General features: G+C 42.3%; 1 protein-coding gene across 1 annotated transcript in view; it reads right to left on the bottom strand.

Annotated features, from left to right (window-relative positions):
• The window catches only part of LOC140200755 (serine protease 23-like), a 40,559-nt gene extending 21,635 nt beyond the window's left edge, over positions 1 to 18,924 (bottom strand). The window contains exon 1 of the mRNA XM_072264353.1: positions 18,558 to 18,924. The gene's annotated coding sequence lies outside the window, so the exon portion shown is untranslated. The remainder of the gene's footprint in view (positions 1 to 18,557) is intronic.
• Positions 18,925 to 20,379: the final 1,455 nt, after the last annotated feature.

Here is a 20,379-nt window from a genome sequence, read left to right as displayed (position 1 = left end):
CTACTCTGCTTTTCTCTACCAATACAATTAACTCTCTCTTTTTTCCACATTACATTGCCAAATCCCATAAAATGTCAAACCTTTAAACTGACAGTCAATGTGTGGAGGAAAAGGATTAATAAGCTACGAGTATAAGTTTATACACTGCAAAGCAAAGACCCTTGTGTGCAAATAGAGAACAGCACGTGCTAACTCTTACAAGACAAGGATGAGTCTAATCTGCTGCGAACACAAACAGAAGCTGATGTGCTGAGCTCCACAAGATAGGTTATCTTGTAACTGCTCCTTTCACTCCAAGTTTTTTAATGAATGGTAACATATTGTTAGTGTGGTAATATTTCTAAACAATGATTGGATATATTATAATAATTCTGCTATTACTATGCTAAAATGTATAAAATGATGTTATTGTAACAGGAGAGCAGAGTTGGGAGCTGATGGAGAGCAGCACTCTCTCTCCTTAGTACCAAGTAAAATAAAAGTCCCGAAATGCGACTCAGGAGTCAAGTGTTCTTTTCATCTGACTACAGTCAAATTTCCACAACACAATGTATATAAATGGTTAGGTCAAATAAACAGCATTTTTAATTTATCAACATGAAAACAGATCATCACACACTCACTGTCCATCAGAACACTCTAATTCTTTGTCATTATTATCTAACTTATCATTCCATAAGATAATAAGGGATAGGAAGAGAATTAGGCCCTTTGTCCCATCACGTGCTCCGCCATTTCATCATGGATGATCCATTTCCTTCTCAACCCTATTCTCCTGCCTTCTCTCTGTAACCTTTCATACCCTGAATAATCAAGAACCTATCAACCTCCACCTTAAATAATGACACAGCTACCTGTGGCAACACATTCCACAGTTTTGCCACTGTCTGGCTAGAGAAATTCCTCATCTCTTTTCTAAATGGACATCCCTCTATTCTGTGGTTATGCCTCCAGTCCCAGACGTCCCCTTTCCTATCTGGGCTTATCAACATTCAATAGGTTTAACGAGATCCCCCCCTCATTCTTCTAAATTCCAGTGAGTACAGGCCCAGAGCCATCAAATGGTCCTCATATGAAAATCCATTCATTCCCAGAATCATTCTCGTAAACCACCTCTGAATGTTCCCCAATGTCAGGACATCCTTTCTTAGATAAGGAGCCCACGACAGTTCACAATACTCGAAGTGTGGTCTGCCCGATACCCTATAAAGGCTCAATATTACATCATCGCTTTTATATTCCAGTGTTCTCAAACTGAATGCTAACATTGCATTTGCCTTCATTACCACTGACTCAACTTGGGAGTCGTTGTGCAGGATTCCCTAAAGGTTAACTTTCAAGTTGAGTGGTATTTTTGAATTTTCTCCCCATTTAGAAAATAGTCTATGCTTTTATTCCTTCTACTAAAGTGTATGACCATAAACCTCCTGACACAGTATTCCATCTGCCACTTCTTTTCCCATTCTTCTAATCTGTCTAACTCATTCTGCAGTTTCTCTGCTTCCTAAACACTACTTGCCCATCCACCTATTGTATCTTTGTATTGTTCGCAAAAATGGCCACAAAGCCATGAATCCCATCATCTAAGACATATAATGTAAAAAGAAGCCATCCCAACACCGGTTGCTGCAGAACATGACTAGTCACTGGCAGTCGATCAGAAAAGGCTCCCTTTATTCCCACTCTTTGCCTCCCGCCTATCAGCCATCCTCACACCATGCTGGTATCTTCCTTGTAATACCATGGGCTCTTACCTTGTTAAGCAGCCTCATGTCAAAGGCCTTCTGAAATTTCAAGTACACAAGGTCCACCTTCCTTCACTATCCTGCTTGTTATTTCCTCAAAAATCTCCAACAGATTCATCAGGCAAGATTTTACCTTAAAGAAACCATGTTGACTTTGTCCTGTTTTACCATGTGCCTCTAAGAACACCAAAATCACATCTTTAACAATTGATTCCAACATCTTCCCAACCACTGAGGTCAGGCTAACTGGCCTACAGTTTCCTTTCTCCTGCCTCTTTCCCTTCCTGAAGAGAGGAACAATCCTGCCCGCAAGGATATCAGTCCCCCTTAGGTTAAGGTGTAACCCATCCCTTTTGTACAGGTCTTATCTTCCCCAGATGAGATCCTAGTGGTAGAGAAATCTGAAGCCCTGCCCCCTGCACCAGTTCCTCAGCCACACACTCATCTGCCAAATCATCCTATTCCTACTCTCACCAACGCACGGAGCAGAGACCAATTACTACCCTGGAGGTCTTGCTTTTCAGCTTTCTACCTAACTCCCTAAATTTTCTCTTCAGGACCTCATCCCTCTTCCTACCTATGTCATCGGTGCCAATCTGTACCAAGACTTCTGGTTGGTCACCCTCCTTCTTTAGAATGCCATGGACCCCATCCTAGACATCCCTGACCCTAGTACCTGGGAAGCAACATACCATCTGGGTGTCTCTTCCACTGCCACAGAATCTCGTACCTACTTCTCTAACTATGGAATCCCCTATCACTACTGCACTCCTCTTCTCCCTCCTTCCCTTATGAGCCACAGCACCAGACTCAGTCGCTGCGGCTCCCAGCGCCCCCCCCCCCCCGGTAGTTTGCCCCCCTCAACAATATTGAAAATGATATACTTATTATTGAGGGGCTCAGCCACAGGGAGTACTCAATACTTTCTGCTCATTTCCTTTCTCTTTCCTGACAGTCACCCAGGTACCTGCGTCCTGGAACTTGGGGTGACTACCTCCTATCTATCACCTCCTCAGTTTCCAGTATGAGCCAAAGGTCACTGACCTGCTGCTCCAGTTCCTTAACACGTTCTCCGAGGAGCTGCAACTCTGCTCACTGACAGATGGAGAATGAAGAAGAGACTTACCTCGCCCAAGCCTTCCCACTCTATCACTGGCCACTCAATGGCCACTCTGCTTTTCCCTTCCTTATTTTTATTTGCCCTTGCTAATGAATCTCAATTTGATCGGGCTGCCGTTAAAAAACAAAAGGCCGTGAATACTTTTTTAAAAATCACTCGCCCTGACCTGTGTGGAACCTCCTCTGTCGATTTGACTGGGCTGCCAAATAAAGCTGAAAGCCCATGAATGCACCTTCTTAAAACCACTCACTCTGACCTGTGTTGAGACTCTTCTGTCAATGATCTTTTCATTCATTTATCTTTTCAGTATAGCTGCAACAGCCACCACCGATACTATCCCCTCCACGGATGTAACGGGTTCTCCTCTGACAAATCCCACCAGGTGCTGGCTTCACTGGCAGATACAAGGAATCTTTATTGCTCTTCATGCATAACCCTAACACTATCTTAATTTTACAGAATTTTATAAACACAAATGAATTTCAGTTTACTGCTGAGTCTAGTTTAATATGAATAATTCACAATCCTATAAATAACCTGAACAATACTCCAGGCTGCTTAACTCAACTGCAATTCGGCACTACATCAAGTAGAAAAATACACTTTTTCTAAACATCTCCGCTGAACACTAAAGAGTTTCATCTTAAGTTTATTCATATGGCACTAGATTGTGATCACTTTAAAATGTCCGGCTACTGTAGATCTTTAATAAAAATTGTACTGTACACTTATTGGCCAAACTGTAAGATGAGCTTGCAGAGTTTACTCAGGTTCTGATTTATCATCTATACTTCAAAACATACAGTGAAGTACATCATTTGTGTTCACAACCAACACACCTACTGTAACAATGTGCTGGGAGCAGCCCACAGTGCCAAACAAGCATAAAGCATGCCCACAATGTTCAACAGAACAATGTAAGCAGCAACAACAAAACAAGACAGCAGCAAAACAAAGCCCCTTTCCTATCTTCCCACTCATCCATTCGCACAAATGGCCAGGCCTCCAACCCCAGAGCTGGGCCTCCAATCCTTGGCCCCAGATTCTCAGACATTCTTGGCCTCAGTGGGGTGGGGGGGGGGGTTACCAGCTCTCGTGCCTCCCACCCATACCCAGGACTCACTGCCCATATGAACCTCCGACCCCAGACTGAGACTTGCCAACCTGGGGATTGTTGGTCTTCTCAGGGCCTGTCAACCTGACTTCTGTGATCACTGAACTTCGACCACAGAGTGCTCCAAACGAGACACAAGTTCCTGCCCAGACTCTTCACTTACTGCTCCTGACCTCTGACTCCCCCTCCCCCAACCCCTAACTCCTCATGCTGTCCCCAAAACCGTCCCTATGAACCTAAAAAACACAAATAAGGCCAAGCCACGACGTTGACGATCATTGCAGCTCAGCACCAGTACTCAGCATTTTTTTACTCAACTAACTAACATCGAGTATCAGTTATTTCTCTAGTGATTGGAAATAAGCAAAAATCACTTTTTTGTCCACTTTTTTACTTTAACAGATCAGCTCATTCCCATGTAGGTTAATAAAAATCCCAGAAATGCAAGCATTAATGTTATCAAGAATTGCTTGTTCTTTCACAGGGGAGCTTGTACTCTTCCACTGCCTGTGCATCTAGAAGCAAAACAGTCCCCTGGCATTCTTGACCTACAGCTGGCACTCACCATTGAAAACAAGCCACCTACTTCCTATTCTTCAATCCTCCCTTCGCTCTTTGCTACCCGGCTCTCCTCAAATTAAGATATTATAATGCAAGTTAGAGAAACATAGAAAACCTACAGCACAATACAGGTCCTTCGGCTCATAAAGCTGTGCTGAACATGTCCCTATCTTAGAACTACCTAGGCTTTACCCACATCCCTTTATTTTTCTAAGCTCCATGTAGCTATCCAGGAGTCTCTTAAAAGACCCTATTGTTTCTGCCTCCACCACCACCGCCAGCAGCCCATTCCACGCACTCACCACTCTCTGCGTAAAAAACTTACCCCTGACATCTCTTCTGTACCTGCTTCCAAGCACCTTAAAACTATGCCCTCTCATGCTAGCCATTCAGCCCTGGGGAAAAGCCTCTGACTATCCACATGATCAATGCCTCTCATTATTTTGTACACCTCTATCAGGTCACCTCTCATCCTCCGTCACTCCAGGGAGAAAAGGCCAAGTTCACTCAACCTATTCTCATAAGGCATGTTCCCCTGCCCAAAAGACATCAACAAAAGTATGACTCAAAATTCTTCATTACTGTTTTAAACGACATGGTCTACAAAATGACTCTGAACTCAGTGCGCTCAGGAAAAAAAATGCCTTTTACAAATGCTAAAAGCTCTTAAATAATGTTAAAGGGCGATCACACAAAGCTTGTATTCAGAGGCAGGCTCTTGTATTTGATTCCACGTGACAACAGATTATTCTGCACACTGTTCACTTTACACTCTGCTCAAGCTGAAGATTGGTCCTTCCTTGCACATTCAAACACATTGCTGGTCACATCTGAAAGTAGCAACGCTCATTTATCTGGACGTATCAGTCCAGTTTATGGATAGCACTGGCATGACACTTCCCAGCCACAAGTGTCAACAGGGCTATCACAACAAGAATACGAAGATAACATCCACCACACTGGACTGTGTGTCACTGGGGTCTTGCTGAGCTCTCAGCTGTGTGTTTTAGGTGCCAACAGTGGCAAGAAATTGTCAGATGGAGCTTCTAAACACGGTGTTACAAAGGAAGTGCAAACCACCCAGTTAAGTGAAAAGCAGTATCCGAGGAAGCAAAAGTTGCAAGCTGATGCGTTGCCAAGCTCCTTTGGTGTTTTGTTTTCCTTCGTGCTCCCAGAATCTCTTTTGTCTCCAAGTTTTAAAGTGGCACAGTGGGATTTTGGTTCTGGTACCAGTCGAAGCTCTGAACCTAATTTGCAAATGCTCTACAGTCAAGTTTCACAATCAAAAACAGAAGTTTCAAAGAAACCATGAAACTTAAATACCAGAAGGCACCCTCAATTTTCTAGGTCATTTTTTTTATACAACTGGCACTGTTGCACTGGCTTGTTTTGCCTGCAATTTTAAAATCATGAAGACATAATCAAGAAATTTATTGAAGTGAGTTACCAAAGTTGATCTTCCGCAAGAAACAAAATACTAGAGAAACTCAAGTGGGTCTCATATGAGAGACAGCTGCCTTTTGGAAGCTTAGCCTGAGTGGCATTGCTCACAAGTCTCTGGCTCCTTGTGACATCGGAGTGGATAAGGTCCTGGTTATTGAGGTTTGCATTCCTCCTGTGACGTTGTCCCTGTTCTCACCTGTGGTGGCTGAGAGACACTTTTTGCATGTCCATTCTATCCATGGTGGAGTGTTAGGCTAGATCAATGAGCACTGCTGTATTCAAAACTGACCATTTGTGGAGGGAAATGGACAGTCAATGCTTTCGGTCAACAGCCTTCATCAGGACAAGTCGATATTCTGCTCAGATACACCCAGTAAGATTGCACAAAGACCAGACACATTGGCAGAGATTGCTCAAACACCTTTTTTCTTCTTTAATGAGCTGAATTGTTGTGGGTGTCCATCATTATTTGGACCCATCTGCTGAGGGTGCTAAAATTTCAATATCTGACAAAATCTAACTATCTGTTTCCCAGTGGAGGCACGCCCCTGCATTTAATCACAAATCCTTTGAAAAAAAATGCCTAAGTAGTTTATAAAATTCACACCATTTCTGCAATATCTATCAACAGTTCAAAGTTCAAAATAAAAGTTTGTTATCAATGTACATGTACGTCACTATATACAGCCCTGAGATTCATTTTCTGTGTGCATACTCAGCAAATCTATTGAATAGTAACTATAACAGGAACAATGGAAGATCAACTAGAGTGCAGAAGACAACAAATTGTGCACGTGTAAAGACAAATAAGTAGCAATAAATAATGAGAACATTAGATAACCAGATAAAAAGTCCTTGAAGTGAGATCATTGGTTGTGGGAACATCTCAATGGAAGGGCAAGTGAGTGTAGTTATCCCCTTTTTTCAAGAGCCTGACGGTTGTGGATAGTAACAGTTCTTGGAACCTGATGGTGCAAGTCCTGAGGCTCTGGTACCTTCTACCTGATGGCAGCAGCACAGCCTGGGTGGTGAGGATCTCTGATGACGGACACTGCCTTCCTGTGACAGTGTTTCATGTAGATGCATTCAATGGTTCAGAGGGATTTATCTGTGATGTACTGGGTCAAATCCACTACATTTTGCAGGATTTTCCATTCAAAGGCATTGGCGTTTTCATACCAGGCCACGATGCTGCCAGTCAATACACTCTTCACCACACATCTATAAAAGTTTATTAAAGTTTTCGATGACATGTCGAATCTCCATAGACTCCTTAAGGAAGTAGAGACACTGCCATGGTTTCTTCCCAATTGTACTTATGTGCTGGGTCCAGATCAGGTCCTCTGAGGTAGTAATGCCCAGGAATTTAAAGTTGCTAACCTTCTCTGCCTCTGATCCTCCAGTAAGGACTAGCTCATGGACCTCTAGTTTCCCTCTCCTCAAGTCTACAATCAGTTCCTTGGTCTTGCTGACATTGAGAGAGAGGTTCTTGTTATGACACCACTCAGCCAAATTTTCAATCTCCCTTTGTATGCTGATTCATCACCACCTTTGATGAGGCCCACAAAGTGAATATGGTGTTGGAACTGTGCTTAGCCACACAGTCATGGGTGTAAAGTGAGTAGAGCAGGGGGCTATGCACACAGCCTTGTGGTACATCTATGCTGCTGAAATCATGGAGGAGCTGTTTTCGCCAATCCAAACTGACTGGTGTCTGCAATGAGGAAATCCAGGATCCAATTACACAAGGAGGTATTGAGACCAAGGTCTTGGAGCTTATTGATTAGTTTTGAAGGGATGATGGATTGAATGCTGAGGTGTAATTGATAAAGGGCATCCTCATGTATGCATCTCTGCTGTCCAGATGTTTCAGGATTGAGTGAAGAGACAATGAGATGGCACCAGCTGTGGACCTGTTGCTCTGATAGGCAAATTGGAGTGGATCCAAGTCACCTCTTGGGCAGGAACTGATATGGATCATCACCAACCTCTCAAAACACTTCACCACTGTGGATGTAGTCATTGAGGTAAGTCACCATGCTCTTCTTGGGCACTGGTATAATTGAAGCCTGCTTGAAGCAGGCATATACCACACACTGCCAAAGCAAGTGGTTAAAGATCTCAGTGAACACATCAGCCAGTTGGTCAGCACAGGTCTTTATACATGGCTAGGTACGCCATCTAGACCAGAGGCTTTCCTTGGATTCACCCTCCTGAAGGCAGACTGCACATCAGCTTCTGATACTGAGATCAAAGGATCATCGGTGGATGTGGGGTTCGCGATGGTTTCTCCATGTTCTGACGGTCAAAGCGAGCATAGAAGGTACTGAGCTCAACTGGAAGCAAATCCCTGTCGTCTCCCATGTTGCTTTCCAGAGGTCATACCTGCACCTTCTGTAGCTTTCTTGGTCTCCCCAGACTTGAATGCCTCTGATCTGGCCCTCAGCGAATTTCAGATCTCATGGTTCATCCAGGGCGTCTGACTGGGGAAGAATCTGAATGATTTAGTGGGGACACACTCACCCACAGCAGTTTTAATAAAATCCACTACAACTATGGAGCATTCATTCAGATCTCTCGACGAGATCTAGTCCACTGACTCAAAGCAATACTGTAATAGCTCATCTGCTTCCCACAACCACCTCTTTGTTGCCCTAGTCTCTGCAGCCTTGGTTTTTGGAGGTAGGAGGAGGGCAGCCAAGTGATCTGATTTACTAAAATGTGGTCTGGGCAAGGAACGGTAAGCATTACCTATCTTAGTGTAGCAGTGGTCTAGTGTGTTGGGACCTCTGATACTGCAGATAATTGGGTAGGGTTTTCTTCAAGCAAAACTGGTTGAAGTCTCTGACTACAGTTTGAACTGCATCAGGTTGGGCTGTTTCTTGTCTGCAGACAACATCATACAGTGCTCAATTATAGTTGGTCATGGGTGGTACACAAGCTGCTGTCAGGACCAAAATTCCTCCCTTTGCTATCAGGCTCCCAAGGCAAATAGAATGGTCTGCATTTGATTGTTAGGTGTCCCATGTTGGGGGGAACATCAGTTTGACAGAGCCACTATGTCGGAGCACCAGTGAGTATTGACCATAAAACACACACCTCCTCCCTTCACCTTACCCAAGTCTGCAGCTTGGTCCATTCTGTGAATCATAAATCTTTCTGGTCTGACTGCTGCATCCAGCGTGCCCGTAGATAACCAAGTTTCAAAGCAGCAAAAAAATTGAGATGTTTCTCATTGGCCTCTGATACAGCAGTCTTGCCCTCAGATCCTCAATTTTATTCTCCAGTGAATGCACTTTTGCCAACAAAGTGCTGGGTGGAGGAGGCCTTATCCATCGACGGTTCAACCTCATTCCATGTTAAGAGATTGCTTTGCATACAGGAGTTTCCAACTGATCACAAACAATTAATATTTTTTACCAACACCAGTATTGTAATGAAGTGAAGCAGAATTGGACATAGAGTTGCTACGATCAGCACAGACACAGACTAGCAAAACAGTTTCCAAAATACAGCTCTGAAGGCAAGTCCATGTGTGTAGCAGCATTGGCAATACAGGAAAGGCATTAACCAGGCATTGAGACATTCCAAACTTCATCAGTTGTATATTAGACATTTGATGCAAATTGTAAGTTGTCTTCCTTTAGAGAGATTACATGGGCTAGTCTAAATGTGATAGCCCAGTAACTTAACTGTTTAAACACTAGTGCTAGAGATGAAAAGGGCAGCTGGCTCTGTCATTGATCCAACTGAGTTTCATGCTCCTTTTCATTCAAACGCTTTCTCCCTCTCCTTAGACCGTCCCGTCACGCAGGTCGTGTTTGTGCTGTGGTCGGAGGTCTTCTATCCCCACACACACAGCGGTTTTTCACTCTTTCCAACCTTGGTGCATTCCCCTACATTTACTATCCCCCTGCTACGATCATTCTGACATACTTTCAGCTCCTCCTTTGGGAACTCCTATTTACACCTTTCCATTTGCTTTTCAATCTCTCAGCACTACTTTCCCTTGCATCCCTTAGGTCTGCCGATTGCTTTACCGATCCAGTGCCTCACTCTTTACCTTATTCCTGCTGTACCCAGTCCTACTGGCTATTTCCTGGTATCAGGTGGAGAGTAGTAAACTGGCTGAAAACTGGCTTCTGTGACGGTGGGCAACTCAGAATGAAACTAAGGTGGATTATCCGGCTAAATATGGCTGCAGCCACAGTTGTTGAACTTGGGAGTGTTCTTAAGGCTTCCTCCTCTTGGCAGCTATTTAGTTGTTTTTAATCACTCATAGTCATAAAGAGCTTTACAGCTCTGAAACAGGTCCTTAGTCCAACTCATCCAAGATGACTAAGGTGCCTTTTTGAGCTAGCCCATTTGCCTGCTTTTGGCCCATATTCCATTATGCATGAACACATACAAATGTCTTTGAAATATTTTATCTACCACTTCCTCTGACAGCTCTTTACCTACCAACTCTTTGTGGAGAAACTTGCTCACCAAGTCTCACTTAAGCTTTCCCACAACACCTTAAACCTATGGCCTATTGCAGTGATTCCCAATGGGGACATTAGGGGAAATAGAAGAGTTGTTGGGGGGGCATTCAAGATCCTTGGGGGCAGTAAGGTAAGTGGCACTCTGACTTGAGGCACGGCACTTGATTAACTGTTAGTAGAGCAGGCACTTCCAACAATAAAGGATGAGGCACTGGAACACAGGAAGAACCATAACTCTGCAGAGAGTGAGCACTCCGCAACAGAACACATCTGAAACTCAGCAATCTCACCTCACCTTACCAACCACACAGACATTATTGGGGATGTATAAATTGGCAACCAGGGTGCCCAACAGTCCCTCCCTGACTCACAGCACGGAGCAAGTTCATGCAATTTAATAGTTGGTAAGTAAAGTACACCATCTCAACTTTCTCTACAGATCTATGGAGAACAGGTTGGGCAATGGTACAGTGCTGACTGGAATCAAATAGTGGAACAGAGCCAGTCAGTGAGCTTTCTGACCCTGCCGGTTCTTCTTAAGGCATTCAAAGTGACCTCGGCTTCATATTGTGGTCAAGAACCATCTTGGAGGTCAGTCACGCTAACTGGAATAGTATAAAAGCAGCTTGATGAATACCAGCTGACATTCCGATTCCAGTCTGAATCCTTGTCAATGTAATTTTCATTGTTGTGATCATCTTCAACTTCGCCTCGTCTTTGCATGCCACTACCATTGTTTTGTTCATGTCAACTCACTGCCATTGCCAACATCCGATAAACATTCCCAGTTTGTATTATTTTTTTAAATTTCAATTTAGTCCTGTTAATGATGGACTAATACATACAGTGCAATCTCTAGGAGTCTGAAGGCAGTGAAGCCTTGAATTCTAAAGAAACAGAAACTACAGGAAGTGCGCCAATGTAAAGTTACATACCTGGAGTATGGCTTTATTCCGTTCCCGTCAGATCAGCGACGCCCCATGTGTCTTATTTGTAATACTGTACTGTCTAACAAAGTCATGAAACCATCAAAATTGCACAAACACTTCTGTAAGACACTCTGAAAAGGCTACTTATGGTATTACTCAGTTCCAGAAGATGAAAGAAGCATTTGAAAATGGTTACACACTCAAGTCATTTGCCAAAAAAGCTAAAAATTACCTTGATAGTGGTCTCATTGCTTCTTTAAACATTTCCAAAATGACAGTAAAGCGTGGAAAATCTCATACAATTGGCAAAAGATTAATAATGCCTGCTGTATCAGAAGTGTTCATCACTGTTTTAAAAATGGATACCAGTATTTTAAAATCAATTCCTCTGAGTAACATCTCTGTAGCTCGTCATATTGATGAAATGAGTGATGGTGCTGAGCATCAACTATGCACAGAGCTACCCAAAAACAGAATTTGGGATACAACTGGATGAGTCAACTGTGTGAGACAATGATACATTGCTAATGGCATTTGTATGGTTCATCAAAAATGGAAAAGTTTATGAAGATGTCCAATCACAAACAAGAGAAAATCTGCAGATGCTAGAAATCCAAGCAACGAAACGTCAACTGTGCATTTTTCCATAGATGCTGCCTGGCCTGCTGTGTTCCTCCAGCATTTTGTGTGTGTTGCTAAGTTTATGAAGAGATTCTCTTTGTAAAAAATTAAAAATATCAACAACGAATCAATCTTCAGTTCAAAATGTATATTGAGAATAAAAGTATTCCGATTAGGAACATGATTTCTTGTGCAACAGATGGAGCATCAAATATGACAGGTCACCATGCTGGTTTAGAGGCATTCATGAAAAAAGAAATTCCAAGTCTGTTTGCAATCCATTGTGTAATTCATCGTCAAAATCTCGCAGCCAAAAACCTCAGCCAGCCACTTGGTTTTCAAGCATGTCTCTTGTAATATCTGTTATCAACAAAATTAAAGCTCATCCACTAAATAACAATATTTTGCCAGTCACTCCAAGATAATGATGAAGAGTTTGAACTCTTCCTTCTTCACACAGAAGTGTGTTGGCTGTCAAAAGGCTGCTTCTTAAAACATTTCTTTGATCTTTTTGACAATGTGGTTGAATTCTTGCTCAATGTCGACAAGAGCTTGGGAAACAAGATTGAACTTGAAGTGGAGATGTGGTATACCTAGCTGATCTGTATGACAAAATGAACATTCTAAATATGAAGCTGTAGGGTGAGAATTTCAATTTAATTCAGGCAAAAAGTGCAGTGGCCACTTTGATCACAAAATTGGAAATATATAAGCAGAACATTAGGAGAATAATGTTTGCACAGTTTCCCTGCATGGAAAGTATGGCATTTCACAGACGATCTGGAAATATCAGACTGAGGAATTAACTCATTTCTTTACAACGTGGAAGAACAGGAAGAGAGCTTGCAAGAGGAAATTATCAAAGTTCAGAATAATGAAGAAGCAAAAATGCTTTTCAAAAATGTCAGTTTTTGTGGTATGTGGCTACATTGCCATATGAAGTTTCCTAGTCTTTGAAGATGAACCAAACTGCTCTTCATTATTTCATCCTCCTACCTTGTTGAAAGAGGCTTCAGTGCCGTGAACCACATACTCACAAAAACACAGAAACCTCTTAGACATTGTTATGTGTGGGAACTTAAGGCTTTTGCTGTCACAACTTGAACCAGATATTTCAACTCTTGCTAAAAACCAACAAGCCCAAGGAGCACATTGATATTGAAGCTGCTGTACAGCGTGCAGGTACAGTGTAAGCTAGATTTAATGATAAATAAAAACTTAATGCAGAATCATTTTTCTCATGTTAGCATATGGTAGACATGGTTTTACGCTGTGGGGGTGCTGGTAAGTATATTGTGTCTAGGAGGGAGCACTGGCAAGTACGAAGGTACTTTGGGCTAAAAAGGTTGGGAGACACTGACCTATAGTCTTAGAAGTGTCTCCACTGGGAGAAAGACTGCAACCATCCACCTTATATATACCTCTCATGATTTTAAACCTTTAAAGTGGTACTGTCACTGCCCTCTACCTTTTGACTACAAGGAGAATAGTCCCAACCTATGCAGTTTCTCCATGTTGCTCAATCACTCCAGACCCTTTAACATCCTTATGAAGCTTCTCTGCACCCTCTCTAGCTTAATCACATCCTTCCTACCATACGGCAACCAGAACTCCAAGAGAAGTCTCAGAAATGTCTCGTACACAATGCTCCACCCAATGAAGCCATGCTTGCCATATGGCTTTTACACCACTTTATCCACCTGTGTTGCAATTTGCAGAGAACAATGGACTTATACTCTGCTGTCTCTCTGTTCTACAAAACTTCCTGGCATCCTGCCATTCACTCTACCCTGGCTAAACTTCCCAAAATGCATCACTTCACTCCTGTCTGAGTTGAATTCCATCTGCCATTCATTTGCCCTCTCTCCCTGGTGGTAACATTGCAGAACTTAGATCTATATAATCCATTTATTGCAAGATAGTTGAGCTCTGTTTATTGCAAGCTGCCTAGCATGCACACAGTCCTGTGCTAATCAGGATGACACCTTAGATATACTTGGTTCTACCTCTAACATGTTCTTCTGCATTTCTCATTGAACCAGGCTTAACTGTAACAACAGGACAAGTTATATGGTAGGTGTGAGGTTACATCTTGTGGCAGTGTGTATTTCTGCTGCTGCTGAACATGCACAACATCCCATGAGTACGAAGTTTTGAAATACCAAGCCATTTGACAAAATCCGAAATGCAACTATAAAATGCGAGAAAGACTCACCAGGTCAGGCAGCATCCGTGGAGAGAGAAATAGAGTTAACATTTCAGGCCACTGACACTGATAGAGAAAAGTTAGCTTTAAGCTGCAGACACAAGAGTTGAGGGATGAATAAGAGAAAATGAACATCTCTGATAGGATGAGATCAAAATTGCCACGAGGATAAGCTGTAAATAGTCATACAATTGGTAAGTTAATTATGGCAGAGACAGACACAAACAAAGTCTATGAGATGTATTTGTATCAATGTATAATCTAGGAATCTATAGATGTATAATTTCCTAGCAGGCCAGACTGTGCTAATGAAGATAAGAAATCTGAGCCAATATTACACATGATGTCTTACACTAAAACTGGCCAGTTTTGATAAATACAGAAACTAAGTTATCTGAAGCCAAAGTATTTAGTATTGATTTCAAACCACTGCAGAGATTACACTGCTCTAGACAGCTGCCGTTGGTCATTTCCAAACAATGAGGTTGTAACAGGACCACACCAGACTGGGACTCCTTCGATGAAGTCATTGTTTTCCTTTCTCCTGGTGGCACCAGCCTCAGCTCTCCATTTGCCCCTGCACTTCCCCACTCTTCCAAGTTGTAGAACTCAAACCCTTAAACTCCACAACTGAGGAGTGGCTCCAACTACCCAATGCCCCCCACCCCCTGCATCTCCACCAGCATTACCCAAAAGGCAATAAATGTTCTGGTAGCCAAACCCTAAATTTACCACACCTCTCCTCATAGGACTCCAATTCTCCTACGAACAAAGGTTCCCCATTGCTTGGCCCTGATCTTCCAGCAAATTCTACAAAAACCACTGCCCTATCTCCCCCTCCACTCAAGTCAGTGGTCAGGGTTAAACCTATCCTACCCTGATATCACCAAAAACTTGGCTTTTGTTACAGATGTTTTAGCAATGCATGGCAAAAAGGTTAATAATGTTCACAGAATTATCCAAATCTTTGTACACTATTACAATCTTCAATCATTGGACACAACCAAAATCATCACTGAGAGTGCAATTTTTAAGTGCGGACTTGACCTATGCCAGTGACTCGCCACCCATCTCAATCATCAATTTTAATCTCTGCCAAAATGGGCACTTAATAAGGTGCATTCACCAGCTGCATAAAAGAAAACTGATATTACATAATTAATTCACCAGCTATAATTTATGTCAAAAAACAAGGAAAGTTGAATTATGTAGTTCTGAACAGTTACACTTGATTACATCCCAATGCACAATCTTTGGGTGCACAAGCCTGTCCAAATATTATCAGCATAATACAGGCATATTTACAAGAATGAACAACAAACAAAAACACAAGAAAATCTGCAGATGCTGGAAATCAAAGTAACACACAGAAAATGCTGGAGGAACTCAGTAGGCCAGGCATTATACAGTTGACGTTTCAGGCTAAGATGTTTCATCAGGACTTCATCAGTCCTGACAAAGGGTCTTGGCCAAAACATCGACTGTTTACTCTTTTCCATAGATGCTGCCTGTCTTGCTGAGTTCCTCCAGCATTTCCTAAGCGTACTAAAAGCACGAGTTTTTATTTCCAAAATATAATCACAGAGAGATTGCTTTGTTGTTCTATAATGTGCAAAATGTATGAATGATTCTACAGGATAAACTAGCAAAGATGAAATAAATGGACGATCAACATGGGGAAGAATCATTTCTGGCATTAAAACACATACTGCTTCACATATGTCTGAGATGGCCCAGAAAATTAAACACAGTTTCCAAAGTGACACCATTAAGACAACAATTAAAGCATTTTCAAAGCTCTAGATCTACCTGGAGAAGTAAGAAATTATCTTGTTTCAAATTTGCCCTTTGAAATCTTTTAGGGCAAATGAATCTACGTGGCTGACAAAAAAAAAGACAATCCACATATTTGAGGATTAAATTAAAAGGTTAACAATCATATACTATTCAGATTAGTGCAATTCTGTTCTCTTTCAGTGTGTTTATGAGAGCTGTAGATGAGGCAATTCCTTGACTTCAAAGTCCTGGGATAAGAGCACTTTTGTGGTCTTGCACTCTATCATCACCAATGCTCAGGTGTTTTGATATTAAATTTATGTTAGGATCATGTGGACAAGTGCTCTCTTCAATAGTAGAAGTTCCAAAACATTTGTCACGTAGCATTGCGAAGATTTTTTTGTCTCATCATTAATTATGATCAATGAATAAACATCATTTGTACAACTACAACCTGCCCAACCACTCACTACCTATGACCCCTTCCGCCACCACCCCACATCAAACTGAGGTCTGCATACAGGTTTGAAAACAAGGATGTACACATTTTTAAGCAACTGCACTACAGTGTGCAAGGTCAAAGGACTAACCTGCTGCAGTGGCAATGCACTCCTCAGTGCAGACAAAAGAAGAATTGTGGGAGAAAACCACAGGTCAAGATAGGAATGGACAATGTGAAGTTAGCAATGGAAAGGGGCTTGGTATCAATAGAAATGAAAAAGGATAGGGTCAAGATCTCAAATTCATTTTGAGAGTAAGATGTTGATTGATGGGATGGAAGATGTGGCACAAAATAACTACCACTAAGTAAAGTGAACCTGTGACTTCCTCTCCATGGGGTAACTGGAAAATTTACCACAATCGATGACTGGGGGACGGGAGGGTGGTTGGGAGTATAGATGTCAGAACATTGGAAGAAAAGGGGGCATTGCTAAAAATCCAAGGAATTGTTCAAGGGAAATTCCACTCTTCTTCTTTCTCCTAACTTTGAAAGTATTTCATTGAAAGCATTTAGCCAATTCCCTTCTGACTCATTGGTAACTTTCAACTTCTACCATCATTTAATCCAATCAATTTCAGATCATACTAAAAAGAATTTTCTGCATCTTTTTGCCAATTATTTGACATATAGCATGTGCCATCTAGTCACTGATTCTCCAGTTGGTGAAAGCAATTTTGCTTAACTACAGTATTCTCAAGTCTTAACATCTCCATGAAATTCTTTAATCTAATGAGAACAATCAGTCTGGAAATGTTGATGACAGTTTACAGCTAATGGAACTGAATACACTTTTGGCTGTGCTAATATCCCGTTGGTGATATGATTCAACTCTGGGAAGCAAGCGTAACTACAACAAATCTAATCTCCAAGTCACTGCTGATCTCTCAGGATTTGAAAATGGACCAGCCAGAGGTCAGAGTAACAACTCAACCTACACATTTTGATAGCCTGCGATTTTAACCATTTAAACCCTTAATGCAATGCAATACAAAATGCTAAGCAATACCAAAAAAAAAAGAGATCCAGACAGTCAGATTAACTGTTCGATAATCACTTGGAAATAAAAGAAAAGAATTGCGGGTAATAGCTTGGTCATTCCTAGCGGTCGTGCGCTAAATCGGCGCCCCGGGCACGCCCTCGCCTAGGGAGGAATCGGCTGAAAGCCTTGAGCGGGGTGGATCACTCGGCGCCGAATAGGCTTAAATCGGTAGGGGGTGCGGGGGAGGGGGAGAAAATGAATTAATTACTGTTATTAGTCGGATTTGGTATAACGACTAACCTTTGTCGGAGGGATAAGGACCGGGAGATGCAACGACATCCCCACCTGTATTCAAATGAACATGAATCTGACCGCCCGTCTCATGGTGCCACACCCAATGCAAAAGGAGATTCATGCAGCGTTCAGCGGCCTGATAAACCCGACAACGTGGTGTCTACTTTAAACATGGTTCGCCGAAGCGCTTACGGTCAGTTGTTCAGGGGAAATGATAAACGATGAATGAACAATTATCGAACAACACCTCTGGGCATCGTCTCACCCTTCCTTTGCTTCACGACGGGATGCATTACTACTGGATCTCGTTCGCGGAAAGCCAACATCTTAGCTATTACTTAAAAATTTTAAAACTATTTAAATCCGATTAACTGACATGAAAGCACAAATAAAACAAAACAAAATTGCAGAGACCTAAAATCTGAAAAAGAAACTTAAATGCCAGAACTGCTCAGCAGGTCCGGCGGCACCTGTGGGAAGAGAAAACAGAGTTAATGTTTCAGGTAGAAGAACCGAATGAAAGGAACACATCAGTCTGGCGGCGTGCTGCTTTCAGTTTGAAGTTTATTATGATTTCCTTGAAATCCATGCTTCTGATTTCAATTAACTTTTGGGTGCTTGACGGGACTAAGTTCACCAACATATGTCAGTTTAATTAAGAGTTTAAACCATTGCTGCTCCCGTAACGTTATTTCATGGCATCCCCACGCAGAACTACAACACCCGCTTCCCGCTGAAAGTTATCGCTAAAAAGAACTGAGTACAAAAAAATTAATTCATTACCTGTTTTTAAAAGGCTTTCCCCACGGAGATTTTGTTTTTCTCAGCGATGTATCTATCTTATACTCTAGCAGGCGCAGAGTCTTTCATTCTGTCAGGTCCTGTCGATATAAAAACGCACTGACAGGATGCTCAACACTTTGTAGGCATAGGTGATTCCGGTTGGATATTTTCCTACCTATGTGAATTGAAATACTTCCTACCAGATGGTTTATTTTTTTTCCATAGAGCTGTGAGAACTGCCTCGGACAACTGCTGCCGCCTCTCCTCACTAAACCTTCAGCGCAAGTTCCTGGGAAAGTTTTTCCCCTGAACTTTCTCTTGGTTTTCTCAGTGCTGTGCTCATCATCACGTGGGTCCAGGCGACGCCCAATACTTACATCAGGCCAACTCGGCACCCTCCCCCTCAGTCACCAACCGCCAGCAGTGTGCTAGTATGATCTCAAAGGAGCCACTCGATAAGATCGTCCCATGTAATTACAATGGCAATGCAGTGTAGAGGGGGTTTCCAGACACATTTATTGGTAGTTTTCCAGCTCTTTGATCACCATAATCTAGTTGAAGAATAACGTAATGCGTTTTAATAATGGTTACACTCGGGGCGCTTTAGAATTGTCGAAAGTCATGGTCTGTGCACAAGACCCCCCAAGTAACCAGATATTATTTTGTATCCAAGCTGTGCACAGCAACAAGTGGAGAGGCAAAGCGATGTGCGATGAACCACGGCAGCAGGCTGTGATATAACGAAAATAACCAGCGTTCACACAAATCGCACGATGCCTGTGCAAGGCTGCAAAGGGAGGTAGACGCACCCAGCTCCAGTACAGGAACAGTCCTGCCCACCATTGAGGGCATTTTCAAGATGTGGTGTCCCAAGAAGGTGGCATCAAGTGTTGTCCTCATTATCTCCACCATCCCGCTCATGTTCCGTTCTCATTACTACCATTGGGAAGAGGTGCAGGAACGTGAAGACTGCACTCGGCTTTTTACGAACGGCTCTCTTCCCCTTCAGAATTTTGAATAGTCCATGAACCCAGGAACATTACTTAGTTATTCCTCTTTTACACTAATTATTTATTTATGTAACTTAACATTGTCTTTGTTCAATTCTGGCACCATCTGTAAGGAGTTCTCCCTGTGACCGTGTGGGTTTCCTCCGGGTGCTCCTGTTCCTTCTCACGGTCCAAAGACGTACTGGTTAGTAGGTAAATCGTCATGTGGTTATACTAACGTTAAATAGGTGAGTTCCTGGGCGATGCAGCTCGTTCTGTGCTGTATCTCTAAATAAACAGGTATCAAACCTGCTTGCAGTTGTAAATTATTGATTAGGTGAGTGGTGATCCTGGGGGAACTGAGATGAATATGGGGAGAATAGGATTAGCCTAAATCAGCAAGGACCCAATGGAACAAAAGGGTTGTTTCATGCTTCCAGCTCTGAAATAAAGTCAATATTAGCTTCCTTGAGGTGAAAGAAATCTTAACTATTTAATCTTTCTCTATTTAATTTCTGATAGTGCGGTGACTCACTGCAAGTTGCTCTCTTCATCTCCAAATCACTAGTTCTATTATCGAACTACCCTTTCCCCTTTCTGCAGAACTTACCCTCTTTGTTGTTACAGCTTTTTTTGTTACAGTATTCGAAGAAAGCTCACCAATTGTGTTGTTTAATTTCATCTGTCTTATTACACGTTGATCTGAGGAGAACCCTGTGGCATGGCATTGAATGGCCTGTGCTTCAATCCTGACCTTCAACCTGTGTGAAATTTGCACATTTTGGCTGTGACTGCATGGGTTTCTGCTGGCTGCTCCATCTTCCTCTCACATC

This window comes from Mobula birostris, chromosome 7 (genome assembly GCF_030028105.1).
Source record: "Mobula birostris isolate sMobBir1 chromosome 7, sMobBir1.hap1, whole genome shotgun sequence".
NCBI lineage: Eukaryota > Metazoa > Chordata > Chondrichthyes > Myliobatiformes > Myliobatidae > Mobula > Mobula birostris.
This window is presented reverse-complemented; position numbering and strand designations above follow the sequence as displayed.